General features: G+C 42.3%; 1 protein-coding gene across 1 annotated transcript in view; it reads right to left on the reverse strand.

Annotated features, from left to right (window-relative positions):
- The window catches only part of adamts17 (ADAM metallopeptidase with thrombospondin type 1 motif, 17), a 686029-nt gene that overhangs the window by 331620 nt on the left and 328936 nt on the right, over positions 1-25473 (reverse strand). The gene's annotated exons all lie outside the window — the stretch shown is intronic.

Consider the following 25473-nt stretch of genomic DNA (forward strand, 5'->3'; position numbering starts at 1 on the left):
CCTGAGTGCAGAAATCTAAGCTAATACTCCAACCCTGTACACAGTATTCTGTTAGATTAGATTAGATTATTTACAGTGTGGAAACAGGCCCTTCAGCCCAACAAGTCCACACCAACCTGCTGAAGTGCAACCCACCCAGACCCATTCCCCTACATTTACCCCTGCCCCTAACACTACGGGCAATTTAGTATGACCAATTCACCTAACCTGCACGTTTTTGAATTGTGGGAGGAAACTAGAGCACCTGGAGGAAACCCATGCAGAAATGGGGGAGAATGTGCAAACTCCACACAGACAGTTACCTGAGGCGGGAAGTGAACCCAGGTCTCTGGCGCCGTGAGGCAGCAGTACTATCCACCGTGCCACCCCAGTAAGTTCTGCATTTTTGGACATGCACTATACCAAGGAGGAGCAGGAAAGTTTTGCCTAATACTTATCCCACAAACAAAAATGGCTTAAACAGACAAATTATTTTTATGATTATCTCATTGCAGTTTGTGGGTTTCAGTTGCACATCAACTAGATGCTACATTCTCTGCATTGTTGCTGTGATAACAATTTAATGGTGCTTCACTGGCTGTCAAACATTTTGGGACTTCATGCAGTCATTAAGTCACAATATAAATGCCAGACATTTGATGTGCCTTCATTCTAGCAAACAGCAGTTTTTTAATTCCCAACATAACAGGTGCAGACAATTACTTTGAAGAGAATGGAAAATAGGCCACAGTAAGAGAATGTATATGACAGTCATGATTTGGAGGAGCTGGTGATAGATTGGGGTGCACAAAGTTAAAAATCACACAACACCAGGTTATAGTCCAACAGGTTTATTTGGAAGCACTAGTTTTTGAAGCGCTGCTCCTTCGTCAGGTGGTTATGGAGTATAAGATCGTAGGACACAGAACTTATAGCAAAAGTTTACAGTGTGATGTAACTTTTGTGGGCGGCACGGTGGCACAGTGGTTAGCACTGCTGCCTCACGGCGCCAGAGACCCGGGTTCAATTCCCAACTCAGGCGACTGACTGTGTGGAGTTTGCACGTTCTCCCCGTGTCTGCGTGGGTTTCCTCCGGGTGCTCCGGTTTCCTCCCACAGTCACAAACATGTGCAGGTCAGGTGAATTGGCCATATAAATTGCCCGTAGTGTTAGGTAAAGGGGTAAATGTAGGGGTATGGGTGGGTTGCGCTTCGGCGGGTCGGTGTGGACTTGTTGGGCCGAAGGGCCTGTTTCCACGCTGTAGTGTAATCTAAAATCTAATCTAGTCATAGAGATGTACAACATGGAAACAGACCCTTCTGTCCAATCCGTCCATGCCGACCAGATTTCCCAACCTGTGCCTGTGTAGGTGTCTGTGCGGGGGACGGGGTGTATGAGTGTCTGTGAGAGTGTGTGTATATGTGTGTGAGCATGCATGTGGGTGTGTTTGTGCGGGGGGGAAAGGGTATGAATGTCTGTGAGAGAGTGTGTATTTGTATGTGTGAGAGTGTAAATGGGTATAAATCTGTGAGTGTATGTGTGAGTGTATGAGAGAGAGTCTGCATGAGTGTACGGGTCTGTAGGTGTGTGCATGTCTGTGTCCATAGCAGAGTCTGTGTGTGTCTGTCTGCGAGTGTGTGTATGTGTGCATGTAGTGCAGTGGGGTGACCCGTAGCATGACATGAACCCAAGGTCCTAGTTGAGGCTATCCCAATGGATACTGAACTTGGCTATCAGCCTCTGCTCAGCCACTGTACGTGGCAGGTACTCATGTGACTCGACCAACGTTGTCTATCTCATACGCTGCAAGCAAGGATGCCTTGAGGAATGGTACATTGGCGAGATCGAGCAGAGGCAATGGCAACAGATGAATGGACACTGCACAACAATCAACAGACAGAAGAACACTTCAGCAGTCCAGGCATTTGATCTCGGACCTTTGGGTGACCATCCTTCAAGGCGGACTTGGGAGCAGGCAACAACGCAAAGTGGCCAAGCATATGCTGATAGCCAAGTTTGGGACCTTGGGTTCATGTCACACAACAGGTGACCCCACTGCACTATACACACACACATACAAAACACACACCCTAACACTCATGCAGACCCTCTTTCATCCATTCACTTGAGAATCTAACTTTAAGAAAGTTCTGGAATTCACATATGAAAGAACTGAAATCAACATGCTCTTTCTAAAAGATGAGACACTTAACAAATAACCCAGGCCTTTCTCAATACATAATAACACTGTAAACTTTTGCTATAAATTCTGTGTCCTACGATTTTATATTCCACAAACCCTTCATGAAGGAACAGCGCTCCAAAAGCTAGTGCTTCCAAATAAACTTGTTGGGAGTATAACCTGGTGTTGTATGATTTTTAACAACATATATGGTGGCGGCAAAGGAGAAAAAATAATCCAATTGACTAACACATCCATTTCCTGTTGAAGAGGGCAGGGACACAGATTTTAGTAGTTCAGCTTTTAGAATAATGATGCTTTGTGATTATGGAGGCTTTGGACCATGTGGTAGTTGTAGGTGAGGATTACACTACAATGAGGTCACAATTCTCACCAAATTCTGTGGTTCAGGATGGAGTGTTTAGGTAATCCATAGCCAAAAGCAGCAGAACTCCCCATCCATATTCCAAAACCAGGAATATCAGTAGTCACAACGCTCAGGATTCCTTATATTATATCTAAGAGGGGAATAGGGTTGAGTGTCTCCTATGTCCTGGACAAACTAGGATTATTATTTAATATATTTTTATTCATTCAATATATGTGGCATTGCCTGACAGTCTCAAAATTTATTTCCCTTCTCTAATCACGCTTAAGGAGGTACTCACAAACCACCTTGGGCTGCTGCAGTCCACAACATACATGTATGCCTACAGTGCTATTATCGAAGTAGCTCCAGGTGTTTCATCTCACAACAGTGAAGGAAGGGGACCAAAGATTCAAAAACAAAAACAGAAGTTTCTGGAAAAACTTAGCAAGTATGGCAGCATCTGTGCAGAGAAATCAAAGTTAAGGTTTCAGGTGCGGTGACCCTACCTCAGATTGAAGGGCCTGTTCAGAGGAAGGGTCACCAGACCCGGAACATTAACTTTGATTTCGCAACACACATGCTGCCTGAGCTACTGAGCTTTTCCAGAAATTTCTGTTTTTGTTTCTGATTTAAAGCATCCGCAGTTGTTTTCATTTTGAACATAGTTTCAAGTTGGGAAGGGCAGTATAATGTTAATATTATTGGAATAGTAATCTTCAACAACTACTATGAAGACACGAGTTCAAAATCACCATGATCAGTGGTGGGATTTAAAAATAACCAATTAATAAATCTGGACTAACAAGCCACTCTCCAGTAACAAAACAACTGGATTGTCGTTAAAAGGTCCTCTGATTTTCTTTAAGGAAGGAAATTTGCTACCCTTACCTGGTCTGATCTAAATGGGACTCCAGCCCACAGCAATGTTACTGTCTATAGCCAAGCAGGCTATTCATTTATATCTAGATTTATTGGAAAATCAGAAAACAAAGAAACCCAACAAACAGCCAAGCATCTACCTAGGCAGTGGAAATGAGTGCAAAACAGTTACATCCAACCCTGAATGAGGTTCTCAAATTTAAGATCCCAACAGAATATCCCAAACTGTTAAGTGCCCAGGCGGTGGACGGCTTCCGTCCCTCCAACTCCAACCTTCAGTTGGTCACACCAAGGTTAATTTTAAAAGGATCCCTTGCTCGTGGTTACTTGCCGATATGCTTCCGCCCCACCCCCGACAAGAAGTGAACTTATCTTTTAAAAATGGAGCTAATTTAGACAGCTTTCCTGAATCAACAAAGATTCCTTCATGTTTGCTACATGCAACAACAAATACTAAGCCAGCACAAGTAAACATAGCTGAGAAATTTGAAGTGAGTCTAATGACTGCGGGCCTGTGTCCGGGAGCAAGCAACAGCAGCCAGTGGACTGTGAGAGGCCAGGGTGAATACGGTAGACCCAGGTCCCAGACCAGGCTACCACAGCTTCCTCTCCTCCCACCCCTTGTGTGTGAGCGGCCAGAGCCCGTATGCTCATTAACAGACCCTGTCCCTCAGCCAGTTTCCTGCCTCATGGAAGCTCTTTGGCTGCCAGCAGCAATGTGTGGACTGGTCACTGCACAGACGCAGACCTTTCACCCATCCTGCAGCTGCTAACTCTCTGCAGGCCATCCTGCCCCTTTCCACAGCTTATACCCTCCCATTCCACAACTTCTCCCTTACCCAGTCATTGTTAACATCAGACGCTACAAGCCCCACTATCCTGACTGCTCTAAATTCAATTCCTACAAAACTCTGCTGCCTGTGGTCTTCACTCACACCATTCTTTGGGATATCAGGATATCCACATTGCTTTCAGGAAGGGAGTTCTAAGATTTTGACCCAGTTACAGAATCACGGAAGTTATTATTGCACACGAGGAGACGATTGGCCCATCGTGTGTGTAATAGCCCACCAAAAGACTATCCCTACCCACTTCTAACCGCTTTCCGTAAAGAGCATTGCCTCCACAACTCCCTCGTCAGGTCCATGCTCCCCATCAACACCCCTTCCCCCCCCCCCCCATCCACCCCGGCACCTTCCCCTGCCACCACAGGAATTGCAAAACCCACGCGCACACCGCCCCCTTCACCACCATCCAAGGCCCCAAAGGAGCCTTCCACATCCAAAGTTTTACCTGCACATCTACACATCATTTACTGTATCCGTTGCTCCCGATGCGGTCTCCTCTACATTGGGGAGACAGGACACCTACTCCCAGAGCACTTCAGAGAACATCTCCGCAACACCCGCACAAACCAACCCCACCACCTCATGGCCAAACACATCAACTCCCCCTCCCACTCCTCCAAGGACATGCAGGTCCTGGGCCTCCTCCAACGCTCCTCCCGAACCATCTGAAGCATGGACGAAGAACGCCTCATCTTCTGCCTCGGGACCCTTCAACCCCATAACATCAACGTGGATTTCACCAGTTTCCTCATTTCCCCTCTCCCCACCTTATCCCAGTTCCAATCTTCCAACTCAGCACCCCCCTCATGACCTGTCCTACCTGTACATCTTCCTTCCCACCTATCCGCTCCACTATTCCCTCTAATCTATCATCATTACCCCCACCTCCATCTATCTATCAAATTCTTAGCTACCTTCTCCCCAGCTCCATACCCCTCCCATTTAACTCACCACCTCCTCGGCTCACAGCCTCATTCCTGTTGAAGGGCTTTTGCCCGAAACGCTGATTCTCCTGCCCCTCAGATGCTGCCTGACCTGCTGTGCTTTTCCAGCACCACACTCTCGACTCAAAAGACTATCATGACTTAGTACCATTCTCCTATTCTCTCATAACACTGCTCATGGCTTCTATTTATATAACCGTTTAATGTTGCCTTGATTGTTTCAATTTAATCTACCTCATCTCCTCTCAACAGTGCATTCTATATCCAAACCATTTGTATGAAAAAGTTATTACTTGCATCACTTTTATTCATTTTGTAGATCTCTTTAAATTTAAATACCCGTTATTCTCGATCCTTTTATGAGTGGAAATGGTTTCTCCCTGTCTACTCTCGCTCCCTCATGATTCTGAAAACTTCTCTCATTTGTCCTCTTGACTTTCTCCCAGGAGAACAGTCTTTCCTCAACCCTAGCCTCATTGGCCCTCATAACTAAACTTTCTCAACCCTAGCGACTATTTTTATACATCTCTTCTGCACTCTCTCCAAATGCATTCACATCATTCTTATAGCATGGCAGCTAGAACTGTACACAGAATTCCAGCTGAAAACTAAGTGTCTCATATAAGTTAAGCATCACCAATCTGCTCTTGCACTTTATGCATCCATTAATAAAGCCCAGGATACTTTGTGCTTAATTATCTGCTTTCTGTCCTGTCACCTTTAATAATCTATATATACATACACATCCAAATTTCTCCGCTCCTCAACCCCATTAAGAATTGCAGCCCTTGTTTTTTATTGTCTTTTCATAAGACCATAAGAAATAGGAGCACGGGTTGGCCATTCAGCTTCTTGAACCTGCTCCATAGGATCATGGCTGATCCAATATTCCTCATGTCCATTTCCCTGTCTTTTCCCCACAGTTCGTGATTCCCCTACCGATCATGAATCTATCTCAGCTTTAAATATACACAAAGGCAGTTTCCCCCACTGCTCTATGTGGCAAGGAGTTCCAAAGGCACTTAACCCTCATGGAGAAGAAACCCCTCCCCATTTCAGTCAATGCATGCAGTCAGTGGGTGAGGTCTTAAATGAACATATGTTCACAGAGGAAAAAGACATTGTAGCTGGCCATTTGAGTTGGGATGGTCAGGTTCTACAACATGTTAAGGTTAATAGAAAGATGTTTTAGTGGGCATAAGTTGTATAAATCTCCAGGGCTTGATAAGATGTATCCCACATGCTATGGAAGGGAAGGAAGGAGATTGCTGGGGCCCTGGCTAAAATATTTAATATTTTGCTGGCCACAGATAAAGTGCCAGGTGACTGAAGGGCAGCTGGTTTATTTGTTTAAGAAGGGCAGGAAGGATAGGCCTGGTAATTACAGACCAGTTAGTCTGACATGAGTAAATTATTGGAAAAAATTCTGAGGAAATTGAAAAAGCAGATGTTGTTTAGGGATAGCCAGCATGGACTTTTTGTAGGGAGATCCTGTCTGACTAATTTAATTAGTTTTATGAAAAGCTGACTAGATATACTAATGACGGTAGTGCAGTTGTGGTTTACCTGGACTTGCAGTAAGGCCTTTGAAAAGGTCCCACATGGAAGGCTGGTCCAAAAGAGCCCATGAGATCCTCGGCAAAATGGATCGCAAATTGCCTTGGAAACAGGAGACAAAGGGTGACGGTCGAGGGTTATCTTTGTGATTATAAGCCTGTGACCAGTGGTTCAGCAGAGGGATTGGTGCTGGAACTCTTGCTGTTTGTTATGTGCATAAACAATTTGGTTGTGAATGTAGACAGTTTAATTAGTAAGTTTGCAGATGACATGAAAATTGGTGGTGACATTGATAGTGAGGAGGATGGTCTCAGGCTACAGTCTGATATTGATCAGCTGGTAAATTGGGCAGAGCAACAGCAGATGGTATTTACTCCCTATTAGTGTGAAGTGATGCACAATAGGAGGTTTAATAAGGGAAGATATACACAATGAATGATAGGTCACTAGAGGATACTGAGCAACAAAGGGACCTTAATGTACAAGTCACAGATACCTGAAGGTGTCAGAACAGGTAGACAGGGTGGTGGAGAAGGCATATAGGATGCTCACCTTCATTAGCTGTGGCGTAGAATATAGGAGCAAGAAAGTCAAATTACAACTTCATAAAATATTGATTTGGCCAAGGATGACATACTGTTTGCTACAATATTGGAAGTAACTGCACTGGAGATGGTGCAGAGGAGATTCACCAGAATTTTGCTTGAAATGAAATGGCTCAGTTCTGGGGAGAGACTGGATAGATCAGGTTTGTTTTCCTTGGAGCAGAGGAGGCTGATTGCAGTATATAAAATGATGTGAGACATAGCGTAGATCTTGAGAACCTTGTGCCCACGGCATGTGTGTCTAAGACCAGACAGCATAAGTTTAAAGTGAGGAGTAAGTGGTTTAGAGGAGATCTGAGAAAAGCTTTCTCGCCCAGAGGATGGTAGCAATATGGAATATGCTGCCTGAGATGGTGGTGGAAGCAGACAATCTCACAACATTTAAAAAGTGTCCAGATGATTGAATAAAACAAAAATCTTAGTTTTGTAGGCTGATTGAAGTTTCTTTGCCTTCATTCCTTTTAAAATGGTTTTCAGCACTTGGATGAAAGATTTTGTCACTTTCTTTACTGTCAGTGCAGGGGTACTTTCGAACTGTTTCCAAGCTGTCCCTTCCATGGCAAGCATGGCAGATTCTACTCCACTATCCAAAACCTTCACATAAACTACTGTATAAACTCTCCTTTAACCACGATAGTATTATCTCAGGTGGCAATCTGTCACCTTTAGGTGTTACATGTCATTGGCTGTATATAGAACTTCTGCCATACAACCACTAAATTTACCTCTGTAATTGTTTTGTCACTGTAACAGTCCTCTTTTTAAAAAGATATTTTGGAGTTAAGGGCTAAAAATGCCTGTTATTTCAGTGTTCCAGCTTGTCGTCACAATAAAACCACAGACTTGTTAAGAATAGCTAAACAGTTATCTTCCCCAAATCATACCTCAGTGACAATGTCCCAGATTACTTCTTCACTGCCTCAGGATATATCTCAGAGGTGGAAGAAACTGTGGTATACAGCTGCCAACATCAAACCTATCAAGTCAAACATGGGTACGGAAACCTCTAGCTGATTACTCTTGGGTAATGAATCTGTATTCCTACATGTTAAAGAGGTGGGGGGATTTCAACATTCAGCCACCCAAAGTGACTCATTAGCATCACTACTGACCAAGCTGGCTGAATTGAAATCCATGGCAGCGGTTGGAATTTATATTCAATTAATAAATCTAGAATTAAGAACTAACCTCAGTGATGGTGACCATGACTGTTACCATTGATTATTGTAAAATGCGCCTGGTACATTAGTATCTTTTAAGGAAGGAAATCTGACCTGGTCTGGCCACCTTTGACTCCAGATACACGGCAACATGATTGACTCTTAACTGACTTCTGAAATGTCTAGCCAACCTCTCAGTTAAAGGGCAATTACGAATAGGCAACAAATGCTGGACTTTCCAGCAAAGCCAATATCCCATTGGAGAATAACATAAAAAAATCATTTCTTCATAACAAGTTCAAATGTAGGGATGGTTTCTTATAATTGTACAGTGTTCACCACCATTCACAACTCATCAGGTACTGAAGTAATCTGTGACCGCAGGCAACAAAACAGCTAAACACTCAGTCTTAGGCAGATACGTGACAAGTAATGTACACGCCACACAAGCGCAAGGCAATAATCAGATCAAGCAAGAGAGGTGGAAGCCCCCACTCTCAATCTTCTGGAGTTTACTGTTGACGAAAAACCCAACTGAACAAACATATAAATGTTGTGGCTACTAGAGTAAGTTAGATGCTAGGGATTCTGCAGCAAGTAACTCACCTCAAATTTCTCCAAACCCTGTCCACCACCTACAAGGCACAGAAAGTAAGGTGTATGTAGGAATACTCTTCACTTGCATGAATCAGTGCAGCTCCAACAACACTCAAGAAGCTCAACACAGACCACGTGAGTGGCACCCAACAGCTTCAACATTCACTGCCTCTACTACCAATGCACAGTGGTATCGGTGTGTACAATCTACAGAACGTTCTGTGGGAACTCACAAGTTCACGGCAAAACCTCGCCACTATTATTTCAAGCACGATTAGGGTGGGCAATAAATATTGGTCCATGCAGCAATACACACATCCTTTCATCGAACAATTTAAAAAAGTGATCTTGATGATGAGCAGCATGTTGGTGAGTGATATTGAATGATGCCAGAATGTTTCTAATTATCATCGAATCATTTGCTACAGCAACAAAAGAATCATTGTTTTCAAACAGAACTCTTCATCGTGTTAGTTGGGTGGGGCGCTGTGCTGAATATTCTTCTAATTTAATATCAGCTTCTGACATCAATTAATACAAGGAAGGAGGGGCACAGAGGGGCACACTTGGCTAGCAATCCAGAATCCCAGGCTAATAGAATCCCAGAATCCCCAGCAATAGGAGGTTGAATACTACAATGGCAGGTAGTGTAATCTGGACTGAATAAAAATCTAGAACAAGCAGATGGCCTAAGAGCTGACCACTGTTGCAAAACCCCTCTGATTCTGACCACTGTTGGGAAACCCCTTTGATTCAAAAATGTCCCTTAGAGAGGTAAGCTTCTGTCTTTATCTTCTGGTCTACATGTGATTCCAGTTATACAGCTATCTGGTTGATTTTAACTCCTTTTGGCAATTAGAGATGGGCAATAAATGATGGTCAATACTGCCCATATTCTGTCAATGAATAAAAGAAAAGCTCATCAGAGTAATTACAAGTTGGTTTGATTGGATAACATTTATTCGAAAAATCATACTGACTCTCAAATTACATCAAATGGGTCATTTTCTGGCTGGCAGAATGCCACAGGTAATGTGCCACAAATGTTGTTGCAGGTACCTCAGCTCTTTACAATTTAGAATCACAGATTCCCTACACTGAATTTATACAAGTGATTGGGACCAAAGGTATGGTATCTAAATTTGCTGACACTAAAGAGATATAGGTAGATCAATGAGTGGTCAAAGATCTGGCAAATGGAGTAACACATTGAAAAGTGTGAAATTGCCCACTTTAGCCACAAAACAAAAACACATGATGTAAATGGTAAGAGGTTCCAAGGCTATGAATTATGGAAGGTTAGTATGCAGATACAGCAAGTAATCAGGAAAGCTAACAGAATGTTACAGTTCATTATGAGATAACTGAACGCAAGCATAGAAAGGTTATTTTTCAGTTATACAGTGCATCGGTGAGACCACATTTGGAGTAGTGTACAGTACTGGTCACAGTATTATCAGAAGGATATTAATGCACTCTAAGCAAGTCTTGGAATGGACAGATTGCCTTAGGAGGAAAATACATATAGGCTAAGTCAGTATCCTCTGGAATTTAGAAGAATTTGGGTGACTTAATTAAAAAATATAAGATCTTGAGGGGATTTGACCTGGTCAAATAGAAAAGATTCTCCTCTTGGATGATAGTTTAAAAATATGGGGTTGCCCATTTAAAACAGAAATGAGGAAATTTATTTTTCCTCTCAGAGAGTTCAGAGTCTTTGGAATTCCTTTCCCCAAAAGGCAGTGAATGCAAAATGTTTAAATAGTTTTATATTTCCAAGAGGATGAAAGATATTGGGGATGTGCAGGACTGTGGAGTTGAAGTTAAAATCTGATCACCCATTGAATTGCAGAACTAGCTCAAAAGGATGAGTGGCCTATTCTTGTTCCTTGTTTTATGTTTGTGAGTACCTCTTTGGTCATAGTAATGTCATAAGGCTGTTGACGTGCGAGTCAACATAAACACCGATAGCTTTTTGTTATGCAAGGGTCTTGGGGTTATAGAAAGAAGGTGAGTAAACAGTTAAGTTACAGAACAACTATGATCTGGCTGAATGGTGGAATAGGTCTGAGGGGCAGAATTGCCTCCTTCAGTTCCAATGTGTTACACAGTTGATCAGCATATCTATGAAAATTGAACAGGTAATTTCTGCTAGATTTTATAGATTGTGATGACTGCCTGAGCTCATTTACAAAGCATGAAGAATAGCATACCTAGCCAAAGTGAGTAGCTTCTTAGAATATTTATTTTTAATGCTTCCTTTAAGATGGAACGGAAAGACATTTAACACCTGAAACATTTCATTCAAATAATAACCTTGCCAGTCAAAAGCCTAGTGAGTTATTAAACTACAAATCATTAAATACGTGGAGCAGCTCAGAGCAGAAAACCCTATCAGCAGAAGCATAATTTTCAGCAATGTAACAGAAAAATGGATCAGAAATATGTTTCATTTACATATTAAATAATTACTGGACTAAATACCAGTATAACCAGTTGAGAAAGAAGTGATAAAATAATGAGTATTTTAAAATATTACAAGCAAACATGAGCAGTGCCTAAATCCTGCTTGTGCAACTAGCATCCGGAGAATTCATCTAATGTATTCGCTCAGTGGGTACAGCTGCATACTCAATGAACATTAAAGACATGAGCTGGTTCAAGAGGCCAGGTTCATAAACAGCAGCACTGATGCAAACACCAGCCATTCTGTTCTCAATTTCATCTGTTCATCTTAAACTAAGCAACAGTATTATTTTAGGTGTTTTGGGCTTTTGTTTTCTCTTGTTTAAAACACAACGGAAACAGACTATAACTAAGAATAAAATAACTCCACATGACATCATTAAGTTATAACACATAGAGTTACTGAGCCAGATGTTGTTTGAATAGAGGGTGGAGGGGGGCAGATTTTGTGCAATAAAATAACCATTTAATGGGTGATTTAGAAATCTATGTTTCTCTCAGTTACCAATCAGTGTCTGGTAGCATTGGAACAAGGGTGTGATTTTCGGTTAAAAGTTGTGAAAGTGCTACTGCGATGAAGATCTAGTAGAAGTGATGCCATATGAGTACGCTATATCTAAGATCCACATAAACATATCGTTGAAAATCACACTACACCCAGGTTATTGTCCAACAGGTTTTTTTGGAAGCACTAGATTTCAGAGTGCTGCTCCTTCATCAGGTGGTGTGGAGTATAAGATTGTAAGACACAGAATTTATAGCAAAGGTTGACAGTGTGATGAAATTGAAATGATATATTGAAAAAGACCTGATTGTTTGTTAAGTCTCTCATCTTCCAAATAAACCTGTTGGACTATAATCTGGTGTTGTGTGATTTTCAACTTTGTACAATCGAGTCCAACACTGGCACCACCAAATCAAAATTATAAATATTTCATTGCCCGAAACACCTGCATTGACTGGGGAAAAAAAATAAGTGGAACTGACAGAGTCATACAGCATAGAAACAGGCCCTTTGCCCCACCATGTCTATACCAACCAACAAACCCCAAACTAGAGTAATCCCATTGACCTGCACTTAGTCCATAGCCTACTATGCCCTGGCATTTTAAATATTCATTGAGATGCTTCTTAATGAGAGAGTACTATCACTCTCTCAGGCAGGGCAGTCCATTTTCTATCATTCTCTGGGTGAAAAATTCTTTCCTCAGATCCCCTCTAAACTACTTACTCCTCATCTTAAATTTACATCCTCTCATCTTAGACACGTTTGCCATGGGGAAAAGATTTGGAATGAGGAATGAACTGTGTCACGGCAATGGGAAATGTGGCACAGAAGTTACTGACGAGACAGCCCGGATCTTACACATAGAAACTCAAGGTTTTAACTGCAAAATTTCTCACCTCTTCTTGAAATTTATTTAATTTAGGCACATCTTATTTGGATATAAATACATGGGTAAGCCTATCACATTCAACTAGAGACTTAAGGGCGGCACGGTGGCACAGTGGTTAGCACTGCTGCCTCACAGCGCCTGAGACCTGGGTTCAATTCCCGCCTCAGGCGACTGACTGTGTGGAGTTTGCACGTTCTCCCCGTGTCTGCGTGGGTTTCCTCCGGGTGCTCCGGTTTCCTCCCACAGTCCAAAGATGTGCAGGTCAGGTGAATTGGCCATGCTAAATTGCCCGTAGTGTTAGGTAAGGGGTAAATGTAGGGGTATGGGTGGGTTGCGTTTCGCCGGGTCAGTGTGGACTTGTTGGGCCGAAGGGCCTGTTTCCACGCTGTAATGTAATCTAAACTCTAAAATTTAATCTAGTCATGGAAACAGACCCTTCGGTCCAATCCGTCCATGCCGATCAGATTTCCCAACCTAATCTAGTCCCACCTACCAGCACCTGGCCCATATCCCTCTGAACCCTTCCTATTCATATACCCATCCAAATGCCTTTTAAATGTTGCAATTGTACCAGCCTCCACCACATCCTCTGGCAGCTCATTCCATACACGTAACACTCTCTGCTTGAAAAAGTTTCCCGTAGGTCTCTTTCACCCTAAACCTATGCCCTCTAGTTCTAGATTCCCCAACCCCAGGGTAAAGACTTTGCCTATTTACCCTATCCATGCCCCTCATAATTTTGTAAACCTCTATAAGGTCACCCCTCAGCCTCCGACGCTCCAGGGAAAACAGCCCCCGGCCTGTTCAGCCTCTCCCTGTAGCTCAAATCCTCCAACCCTGGCAACATCCTTGTAAATCTTTTCTGAACCTTTTCAAGTTTCGCAACATCTTTCCGATAGGAAGGAGACCAGATAAAAATATACCTGTTGTTTTCATTGGCCTGTTAAGCTGCCCTATTTAACTGGCTTCTCCCCTGCCCTCCTTCTCCACCACGAAGGAATCACAGCCCTCCCCATTCACTGAGTGAGCCAAATAAAGTTGCCAGTTGTTTAATGTTCCTGAATTCGGAGTCTGCAAAATGTTTCCTCTTCTCATGCATGCCAGCTCTCAAAATCATTTTTAAGTAATAAAATTACAAGGTTGTAATTTCATGACTTAAAAAATTCATGGAAGTACATCCTGAAAAAGCCTGCAAGCTTTGTGGGCGGCACGGTGGCACAGTGGTTAGCACTGCTGCCTCACAGCGCCAGAGACCCGGGTTCAATTCCCGCCTCAGGCGACTGACTGTGTGGAGTTTGCACGTTCTCCCCGTGTCTGCGTGGGTTTCCTCCGGGTGCTCCGGTTTCCTCCCACAGTCCAAAGATGTGCAGGGTCAGGTGAATTGGCCATGCTAAATTGCCCGTAGTGTTAGGTAAGGGGTAAATGTAGGGGTATGGGTGGGTTTCGCTTCGGCGGGTCGGTGTGGACTTGTTGGGCCGAAGGGCCTGTTTCCACACTGTAATCTAATCTAATCTAATCTAATCTTCGAGCAAGGATTTATTTTTAAGTTAGTTCTGCAAATATCACTGGGAAAGAAATTATTGCCCATCCCTATTGGTGTCAAAAAGGTAATGGTAGCCTCTGTGAGATGCAATGTGGTACACAAACAGAGGCATCATTGCAAGTAAGGAATGTGTGAGCTTGGAGGAGTGCATGCAGATAGTGAGATTTGCATGCAGCTGCTCTTGTGGTAAATATTGTGGATTTGGAAAATGCCATTGAAAATGAATTACTGTAATGCATCTTCTGGATGGTACATACTGTGTTTTAGTGGTGAAGGAAGTAAATTTAAAAGTGGTGAATGGTTGGCAATCAAGTGAGCTGCTGTGTCTTGTGGAGTTGAACTTCTTCAGTATTGTTGGAGATGTACTCAATCATACAAGTATTCACACTCCTGATTTGTGTCATGAGGGCCCAGTTCATTTTCTGGTCGAGGACATTGCAATGGTGGTAACACTGATGGTAATATCATTGAATGTCAAAGGAAGATGGTTAGATTCTCTCTTATGTCAGATGGTCATGGCTTAGCACTTCAGTGGAAAATTACATTCGTTTCACACATAATCTCAACATGAGGTCTTGCTGCATATAGAGCTGGATTATTTCAGTGACTGATGAGTTGTGAATGGTGTTAAACATTTATGCAGTCATCAGTGAAAATCCACACTTCCGACTCCTGTTGGAGGACAGATTTTCAATAAAGTAGCTATAAATGGCCGGGACTACGACACTACTCTTACAGAGCTCCTACAACAATGTCTAGTAGAATATCTGGGAGATATCAGAAAATCTCAGGAATCTAAAAGTGAGTGTTCTTTCCAGTCAGATTCAATTAGTCACTGTAGACAGGTTCCCAACATTAACACAGCTCCAACTGGGTGGTCATTATGTGTAGAAGGGATAGAAATTGACCTTGCGCCAGGGATTAAAATGACTTGTTAAAGAGCCAAGATCAGGTGTCTAGATTTGACAATGCTGTAAGATGATGTGAAGTTTTGACTGTACGGTACTCACTTGCTTCTCAGCCAATGTACTCCCTCCACCCGACCACCAAGGAGACAGCATGATTGACAGCCTGGACGAGAATTGGAGGGGAAGTATGATTCAAAGCAAGATGCAAAATTGCAACCATTTTTGCTCCTCCTGGCCCACAAGCTATCCTCTAAAGACACTTAACTTCATCTGAAGTGTCTTAAGAGTCTCTTCAGAAACCTGCTTCAATCTGAAGCTGCCAACCTCATTAAAACATTCAAATTTACAATCCACTTCCTGGGAGCAGACTGATTGCCTGACAATTGTCCTGCTTCTGTTGAACCTGAAAGTGGGCAAGGTGGGAACAAATTTAGAACCTAATATCTCACCTGAAACCCCACACCTCCAAATTTTTTGGAGTTAATATTTACCCTTTTGTATAGGGTTATTCCCAATACAAATTTCATGGTGGGTTTACTGTACTGACAGAAGCAAAAATAAAACAGTTAATGCTAATTCAGTCATCAGCGGCAAACCTAAAGTAAAAATAAAGCAAGCTGGTTTCAGGTTATTTATGAGACAAGTAATTTTATGAGATTTTGTAGCACATTATTAATACCTCATTTAAATACTTAGAAGATGGAACAGTTCCACCATCTAGTCAAAGTAAAACCATGAACTTTTGTTCAACAGATGAGCTTCCACCACTCAACCTGAGATTGACACCAAAGTAAAATAAGTAGGAGATAATATGAAGTTACTCCTGCCTATTTCCAGATACCTTCAAAGTATGTGGTTGCTGTCAGGGAAAGGTTGCCCCGATCATCCTTCTCCCCCCACCCATCCCTCCAGATGAACCTCTACATATCCAGAGCCTTGTGCTCCTCTAGTTCATCCTGGCCCCAACAAGGTCTGTGGTCATTATACTGAAGCCACATCATCGTCTGGGTAAGCCATTCCCTGAGGACTTGTGTTATGGGCACAGACGCTTTAGGAGTGATTCAGAGAAGTGCAATGAGATGGAATCCTCAAATCTAAACATGCAGTTACGAGCAAAGAGTAGACAGATGCAGGCTGTGCCTCCGTGAACGAAGATAAAGAGGCCACCTTTATAGAGGTGGATCAAATACTATATAGAATACATTACAAACCCAGGGCATCGAGGTCAGTAAACTAGGAACATTAGAAATAAATTATTCTCTCTATAAAACATTAATCATCATAATAAATACTACTCACTTGCTACTTTTATATAAGGGCCTTTTTATCTCTCCTGACAGCAGATCTCAGGGCTTGTACCTTGTTTGACAACATGCATCCAAACAGATGGCCATGCATTTTTCCTCTCAATGTACTCTATAAATAAAGTCATATCTGAAATACTCCTCGAGGAGCCCGTTAGTGTCCACTGAGTCAGAAAAGAGATTGATAACAGCTGCAGCATATTTGAGCTTTTATGCAGCTTGCGTTTCCTGCACTTGGTTCCACCTGCACTTGGTTCCATGTGCTTAAATTTGTTTTCATACTCTTATGGTACAACTAAATGAAACCTTTTGGGTGAAACATTAAACCAAAGTTGTGTCTTCCCCCAGGTAGATGTTGATGATTCAGTCACAGCAGGAGTTACCTCAAGTCTTCTGGTCAACATTCAACCTTCAACTAACATTACTTAATTTATTGCTTTTAAGGGGACCTTGCTGTACATGAATTAGCTGCTGTGTTTCCGACATTACAGCAGTGACTATTTTTAGAAGTACTTCATTTTCTGGGAATGGTTTGGAGTGATAAAAAATACTGCAGAAATGTGAATCCTTTTTTAGTTTACAATGGATGTAGTTTCCTCGCTGAGCTGGGAGGTTTTCATTTCAATTTATGCATATAAATAGAAAGCAGAAATCATGTACACTGTTTCACCTGAGGCCCGCTGAAGATTTATCTTGTAGGGTGACGATACGTCTGGAAATGAACCTCCCAGCTCAGCGAGCAAACCTACATCCAGAACCTTAACCTGAGCTACAAATCTTCTCAAAACTCGCTTAGTTTACAATGTTTAAACCGAGAAGCCAAGCCAAGACAAGGTCTATCACTCTTTTCCCTTGGTCATACTGGGCACCAGAATGCTGAAGCTGCTTCCATCAACATTCTCCGTTCTTGATTGCCCAGCAGGGGAAACACAAACCTCCCACAAACCCCTCTCAAACCCCTTCACAATCTCTGTGGACTGCAGTGGGATCAGCACCATTCCTCTAAACTCCAGAGTGCAGGCCCAATGTACTCAACCACAAATAATACAGCAAACCTTTGATCCCAGGAACTCATCTGACACACCTGTACTCTGTTACTCTATGGTTACTGGACAGTTTTGGTGGCTTTTGAGCAGAAAGGTGCAATGAAAGCTTGTACTCAAAGGTTGTAGATATTCATAAACAATCTAGAAAAGTAATAAAGCGGCCTCACCGTCCCTTCAGCTCCTTCCAGCTACCAACCGGATTCATCCCTCCAATCGACCAACTAGGTTGTACCCATCACTTGTAATCACCTATCACTACCTCATCATTCCAACCCTCTCCGACACATAATCCTCCCCCGCAACCCTTTAATCTGCAGCTCCCCCTTCCCCCACCTCCTTTCCTTAAGAAAGGTTATACCCAAAACATCGACTTCTCCATCTCCTGATGCTGCCTGGCTTGCTGTGTTCCCTCAGCCTCCTGTATGTCTACTTTGGATTCCAGCATCTTCAGTTCTTTTCTCTCTGTCTCAATTTAAAGGTTCACACAAGAAAAGGTAGAGTCACCACAGTTTTCCCAGACCATAGGCTGCTCTCTCGTCAGAGAGAGACATATGGTGGTAGTGGTTTAACCTGAGGGTAGACACAACTTAGGTGAGGGGAGAGATTGAGAAAGAGAATCCTTCACAGTAACCTCAGTTATTGCAGGAACTCAACCTACACTGTTGGTATCACTTAGCATTGCAAGTCAACCAATTATCCAGTGAACTGAGCTAACTGACTTCCCTGAAACAAGGATGTCACACTGGCTGCAAACAAAGGATCTTAGCCTCCAATACCATTATTCATATTCAAGGACTGGACTAATTAAATCATCAGTAAAGACCACCCTTTTGCTGTTTAGAAACATTCAGCATACAAGGTAAAAGAAACTGAACTGAATTTGCAAACAGCTACAGAAATAGAAATTTTATACAAGAATTCACAGAAAGATATGTTCAAAGGCCTTATGAAATTTGATAAAAACTCTACTCCTGTGCAGTAGGATCAGAGAAACAGCACTAAAATGTGATCCCAATCTGTTATAGTCAGCTGTTCCATTGCCAATAAGCCACTACAATAATATTGTTTGAAACCAGTGACATCAGCAATACAGACCAACTGACTTTCCATTTTCACACTACATCCAGACTCTTAAAAGATAATGATACAATATTAAAGTGTTCTAAACATGCACTGTCACTGCATATTATAAATCTTGCTATGAAGTTCACACTCTAAAATCATCAATACCAAATTTGGGAGGCAAGAGTCAGGAACAGAAATTGGAGGAAGATTTGCAGACGAGAAACTCGATAGAGCTTGTAAGAAGGCCTATGGTGTATTAGCGTTCATTAGCAGAGGGATTGAATTCAAGAGTCGTGAAGTGATGTTGCAACTGTACAGGACTTTGGTTAGGCCACATTTGGAGTACTGTGTGCAGTTCTGGTCGCCTCACTTTAGGAAAGATGTGGAAGCTTTGGAGAGGGTGCAGAGAAGATTTACCAGGATGTTGCCTGGAATGGAGAATAGGTCGTACGAGGATAGGTTGAGAGTGCTAGGCCTTTTCTCATTGGAACGGCGAAGGATGAGGGGTGATTTGATAGAGGTTTATAAGATGATCAGAGGAATAGATAGAGTAGACAGTCAGAAACTTTTTCCCCGGGTACAACAGAGTGTTACAAGGGGACATAAATTTAAGGTGAAGGGTGGAAGGTATAGGGGAGATGTCAGGGGTGGGTTCTTTACCCAGAGAGTGGTGGGGGCATGGAATGCGCTGCCTGTGGGAGTGGTAGAGTCAGAATCTTTGGTGACCTTTAAGCGGCAATTGGATAGGTACATGGATGGGTGCTTAAGCTAGGGCAAATGTTCGGCACAACATCGTGGGCCGAAGGGCCTGTTCTGTGCTGTATTGTTCTATGTTCTATATTCTATGTTCTAAACTCAGACCTTCCAGATAATAGATCAGAGTGGTGCTGGAAAAACACAGCAGGTCAGGCAGCATCCAAGGAGCAGGAAAATCGATGTTTCGGGCAAAAGACTGATGAAGGGCTTTTGACCGAAACATCGATTTTCCTGCTCCTCGGATGCTGCCTGACCTGCCATGCTTTTCCAGCACCACTCTGATCTAAACTCTGGTTTCCAGCATCTGCAGACCTCACATTTGCCTTCCAGATAATAGTCTGCCTCCTCTAGAATAACTGACAGAAAAATCCGGAAGTTTAAGGAAAGAATGTGGAGTGCAGTACTTTCAGAAATACTATCTGTGCCACTTGCTAGCGAAGAAACAGAAAGTAGCCCGACATCAATCAGGCAAAAGCTTTGGTGTAGAAAATCCAGAGTTTTGTTCTTTAAGTGTTGGAATAGAAGTTTATGCAAACAAGTTGGGTTCTGCCTGAAAGGGGGTAGATAGTCCATAGGAGCAGAAATTAGGCCATTCGGCCCATTAATTCTGATCTGCCAATAGATCATGGCTGATGGGTTTTTCAACACAATTTTCCCACTTCGTAACCTTTAATCCCCTTGGCAATCAAGAATTTATCTATCTCTGTTTTAAACATACTCAATGATCTGGTCTCCACTGCCTTCCGTGGCAATGAATTTCACAGATTTAGACTCTCTGGCTAAAGACATTTCTCCTTATCTCTGTTCTAAATGGGCTTTACTTTAATGCTGTGCCCTCAGGTCCTCATCTCTTGTATCAATGGAAAATCTTCCCAACGTCTACTGCATCCAGGCCTCTTAGCATTCTGCAAGTTTCAATCAGATCCGCCCTCATTCTTCTAAACTCCATCGAGTATAGTCCCAGAGTCCTCAAATGTTCCTCGTATGTTAAGCCTTTCATTCCTGGGACCATTCTCGTGAACCTCCTCTGGACCTTCTCCAGGGCCAATACAACCTTCCTGAGGTATGGAGCCCACAATTGCTTACAATACTCTAAATGTGGTCTGACCAGAGCATTAAAAATCTCAGAAGTACACCCTTGCTTTTAAATTCTAGTCCTCTTGAGATGAATGACAACATTGCATTTGCCTTCCTAATTACCAACTCAACTTGCAAGTTCACCTTAAGAGAACTCTGGACTAGGACTGTCCAGTCCCTTTGCACTCCAGGTTTCTGAAATTTCTTTCCATTCAGAAAATATCCCATGCATCTATTCTTCTTAACAAAATGCACGACCTCACACTTTACCACATTGTATTTCATCTGTCATTTTTTAGCTCACGTTCCTAATCTGCCTAAATCTTTCTGCAGCCTCCCTCCCTCTTCACTACTCTCCGCCACTCCACTTACCTTTGTATCATTCGCAGTTCACCAGAATGCCTTCAGTTCCTTTATCCAGATCGTTAAGGTGTAAAGTGAAAATTTGTGATCCTAGCACCAATCTTTATGGAACACCACCTTCCATCCCCAATCTCTGCCTTCTGACAGACAGTCAATCTTCTATCCATGCTAGTACCTGGCCTCTAACACCATAGACCCTGATTTAACTCAGCAGCCTCCTGTGTGACACCTTATCAAATGCCTTCTTGAAGCCCAGGTAGATAACATCCATTTGCTCTCCTAGGTCTAACCTGTTTGCTACTTGTTCAAAGAATTCTAATAGATTTGTCAGGCATGACCTCCCCTTGAGGAAACCATGCTGATTTTGCCTTCCACTTCCAAGTAGTCAGAAATCTCATCCTTCACAATGAACTCCAAAATCTTACCAACGACTGAGTTCAGGTGAATCAGCTTGTAATGTTCCATCTTTTTCCTTACTCCTTTCTTAAACAGGGGGGTTACATTAGTGATTTTCCAGCCCTCTGAGACCCTCCCTTACTCCAGTGATACCTGAAAGGCTCCACTATCTCCTCAGCTATCTTCACTTTCAGTTCTGCTGACACCTTCTCCCTGGTCATGGCCACTGTACTCATTTCTGCCCCCCAACTCTTTTGAATGTTTGGGATATTATTCATGTCTTCCACATGAAGACTGATGCAAAGTACTCATTTTGATTCCTCAGCCATTTCTTCGTTCCCCGTTACCAGTTCTCCAGCATCATTTTCCTGCAGTCTAATGTCCACTTTTGCCTCTCTTTTGCCCTTTATGTATCTAAAGAAACTCTTGCAATCTTCCCTAATATCACTGGCTAGCTTACCCTCATGTTTAATCTTCTCCCTCCTTGTTTCTCACTTTGTTGTCCTCTGTTGGTCTTTGTAAGCTTCCCAATCCTCTGGCTTCCCATTGCCCTTCGCCACATTATATGCTTTCTCTTTTGCTTTTATGCTGTCCCAGACCTCCCTGGTCAGCCATGGTTGTCTCATCCTCCCCTTGGTATTCTTCTTTTTCCTTGGGATGAATTTATTACAGCTTTTTTTTTGCAGCTTTGACCAAAGAAGAGGCTGGTGGTTAATGACCAAGAAAAGGGAAATATAGGGTACAGACAAGTTGTGTTATTTCCATGTCATTTGCCAATAGAGTGAGCAAACATCTGCGCAAGTCCAAGTTCATTAATTCCCAAAGTCCAATAAGATGCATCTGAGGATCCTGAAGGAACCAAGGCAGTAAAAATTGGGAAATTCTGGCTCAAATGTTTTTAAATTGACTGAATATTAGAGAGATACCTGGAATGAAAAAGTAGATCTCGCAGCAAGTTTTAAAAAAAGCAAAAATTATCCAGTAAACTAAAAGTAACATGGATCAAGTTACAATACCTTTAACAATGATAATATCATGGAGCAGAGTAAACTATGGTGAAAAATAAGAAGTAGTGATCCTTAAGATTAGACTACTGGCTTTCTTTTATGAAGAGACAAAGGAACATTATATGTATGACAGGATATGTACTGCACAGGGAACTTCAGTAAGGCAAACACAAACAGATATTGCTGGAAAAGCTCAGCAGGTCTGGCAGCATCTGTGTAGAGAAATCAGAGTTAATGTTTTGGGTCAAGTGACCTTTCCTCAGAATTCTACCAGATGCTACCAGACCTGCTCAGCTTTTCCAGCAAGTCCAGTTTGTGTTTCTGATTTCCAGCATCTGCAGTTCTTTCAGTATTCACTTCAGCAAGACATTTGCTGAAGTGTGGTTCCTTTTGGAAAGAAAGTAGGCACCAATAGAAATTTCACAGTATGTGCATAATTAATTGACAGAACACAAGAGCTGGTGGCATGGGGATTGTCATAGTCAAGGAGGATATTACCAGTGAGGTCACCAATTTAAGACTTTGTTGAATAAATTATCTGAAGCTAGGAGTCACCAGTGGTGGGGCTAAGATGAGGCTAAGCTTTTAAAATGTAAAGCTGAACTGGAGAGCTGCATAGGATTAAGGAAAGGAGGATTTGAGTTACTTGGGAATTGGACTGGCAGGTGTCATGTGAAATTTAATGAAGAGGAATGCAAAAAGCTTCACATGCTGACAAAAATCCCAAAGTAATTGATAACCAAACAGCAAGAAATCCCTGAATGTGGAAAGTAAAAGTGATGTAAGGTACTGATTGACAATAAACTCAAAGCTTCACACCATGGTCAGTGCAGTGAGTAAAGCAAATTAGATGCTGGAGTCTGTTAGAGGTCAATATTGAACCAACCTTGTGAGATAACCCTGACATTTAAATCATTTGCGCTACAATGCTGTGTTCAATTCTGGTTGCAACAAGAAAATATTGAAAGCATGCAAAGGAAGGAGGGGATTGAGGAGAGATGCCTTGAAAATTGCATTAACACACACTTTGGGCTTCAATGGACTTCCCATCAGCTCATCGCTACCTGCTGATGTTCAATTAACAGTCACCCTGTTTGTCAGATGAGAAACAGGCAGCATCAGATGAAATGTACCCCTCCACTATCTCACCAGTAGAGTACGGTAAAGGATAGGTTTGGAAAAATCAGTCTCAGATTCCATCTGCTCTTCATTGTTTCTTTCATGTTCCCTAATCAGCTCCATATGCTCTCAAAAAAAGTTCAACATGAGTAAGGTCAAAGCTTTATGAAATTCATGCAAGAACAAAGCTCCTATTTTACAGATCTCTTATTCAGCTGCCACTATGGCACATGTGTTTCCAGACTTTCGTTAGCTGAAATGGAGCGGTTTAGATGGTGCTCGCTGCCTAGTAATATCATGGTGCATGCATTCATAGTTTGCATTTATAAACTAAAATCCATGAAGCCAGCAATAAATTGCATAGTGGAACCAAAGCCCAGACGGAACGCACTTTGCGCCTGCCTAAAAGTGAGCTAGGGTCAGCTGATGACATCATTACCTTTAAGATCATCTCCTGACGCTCATGGTCCATCTCAGGAACACAACAGGGCAGAACATCAGACACTAACATTCAAGCAACAGCCACAAGCTTCCCCTGAAGAAATAGCATGTTAACCAAAAGATGGGAAAAGGAAAGCAAGACGAGTTGGCGGATGGAATCAAAAATGAGAGAATAAGTCCCGCTTTCCACTCAGCCAGATCGACTCCATAGATGTTTAAAATTGGGGGTTGGGACCTGCTTCCAAGATTCCTGCCCCATTCCCAAAACCTCAAATTTTGCTGGCACTAATATAAAGGTGTGAGTCTTGAGGGAAATTACCTCTGTCTAACACAAGACTGAGTCAAATTTTTCAAATATTAATTCATTTTTCTTTTTATTCTTCTACAGGATGTGATATCACTACTAAGTCAGCATTTATTGCCCATTCTTAATTCTCCTTGAGAAGCTGATGGTAACCCACTTTCTTAAACTGCAGCTATCCTTGGCAGATACATCAACAGAGCTATTAGGAAGGGTATTCCATGATTTTGACTCAGTGACAGTTCCAAGTCAGGATGGCATGTGGCTTGGAGGGAAACCTGCAGGTGGGAGACTGGGTTTTGTGGAGCTGGCTGTCAATGGACAACTTTGCAGCTGTTAAAATACTGGCATCCTCATTGTATGAGACATCAGTTTTTCACTTGTAGCACAATTGCTCGTAATTCATTTGTTTGCCAAGTGAAGTGATGATGGAGAATTGAACATAGAGAATAGGACACAGCCATTTAGCACCTCAAACCTGCCCCACCAATGAGACCAGAGCAGATCTGTAACCAATCTACAATTGTCACGAAGCTCTTAATAACTTAGATCAATAAGAAAATGATCAATCTCAGATTTAAAAATTAACAAGTAATCTAGCAATAATTCCCATCTGCGGGAGAGAGTTCCAAAACTTCAGTTGGCTTTTGTATGCAGAACTGTTTCCAGAATTCGCTGCTGAAATTCTGACTTTAAGTTTTCAACTACATTCTCTTATCCTTCCCTCCCTAACAAGAATCACACAACACCAGGTTATAGTCTAACAGGTGCATTTGGAAGCACTAGCTTTCGGAGCGCTGCTCCTTCATCAGATGGTTGTGGAGTTAAAGATCATAAAACACAGAATTTATAGTAGAAGATTACAGTGTCGTACTGTGATAGATTGAATAAATCTGGATTGTTATGTCTTTCATCTTTTAGATGGGTTGTGTGATTTTTTAACTTTGTCCACCCCAGTCCAACACCGGCTCCTCAATTGTTCCCCTTAATATCTTGGAAACTTCAATTAAGTCATTCCTTAATCTTTAAATTCCAGGTATGAAATGCTAGTTTGTGTAACCTCCCCTCAAAACATAACTCGAGTCCACTTTACATTCTGCCAAACCTAAAAGCTGAGCTTGCACCAAGATTGAGATATCCTTCCTAATGTATGGTGCCCAAAG

Source organism: Chiloscyllium plagiosum, unplaced genomic scaffold, assembly GCF_037043375.1.
Source record: "Chiloscyllium plagiosum isolate Xiang-an unplaced genomic scaffold, Cpla_swu_hap1 HiC_scaffold_39, whole genome shotgun sequence".
NCBI classification, from domain to species: domain Eukaryota; kingdom Metazoa; phylum Chordata; class Chondrichthyes; order Orectolobiformes; family Hemiscylliidae; genus Chiloscyllium; species Chiloscyllium plagiosum.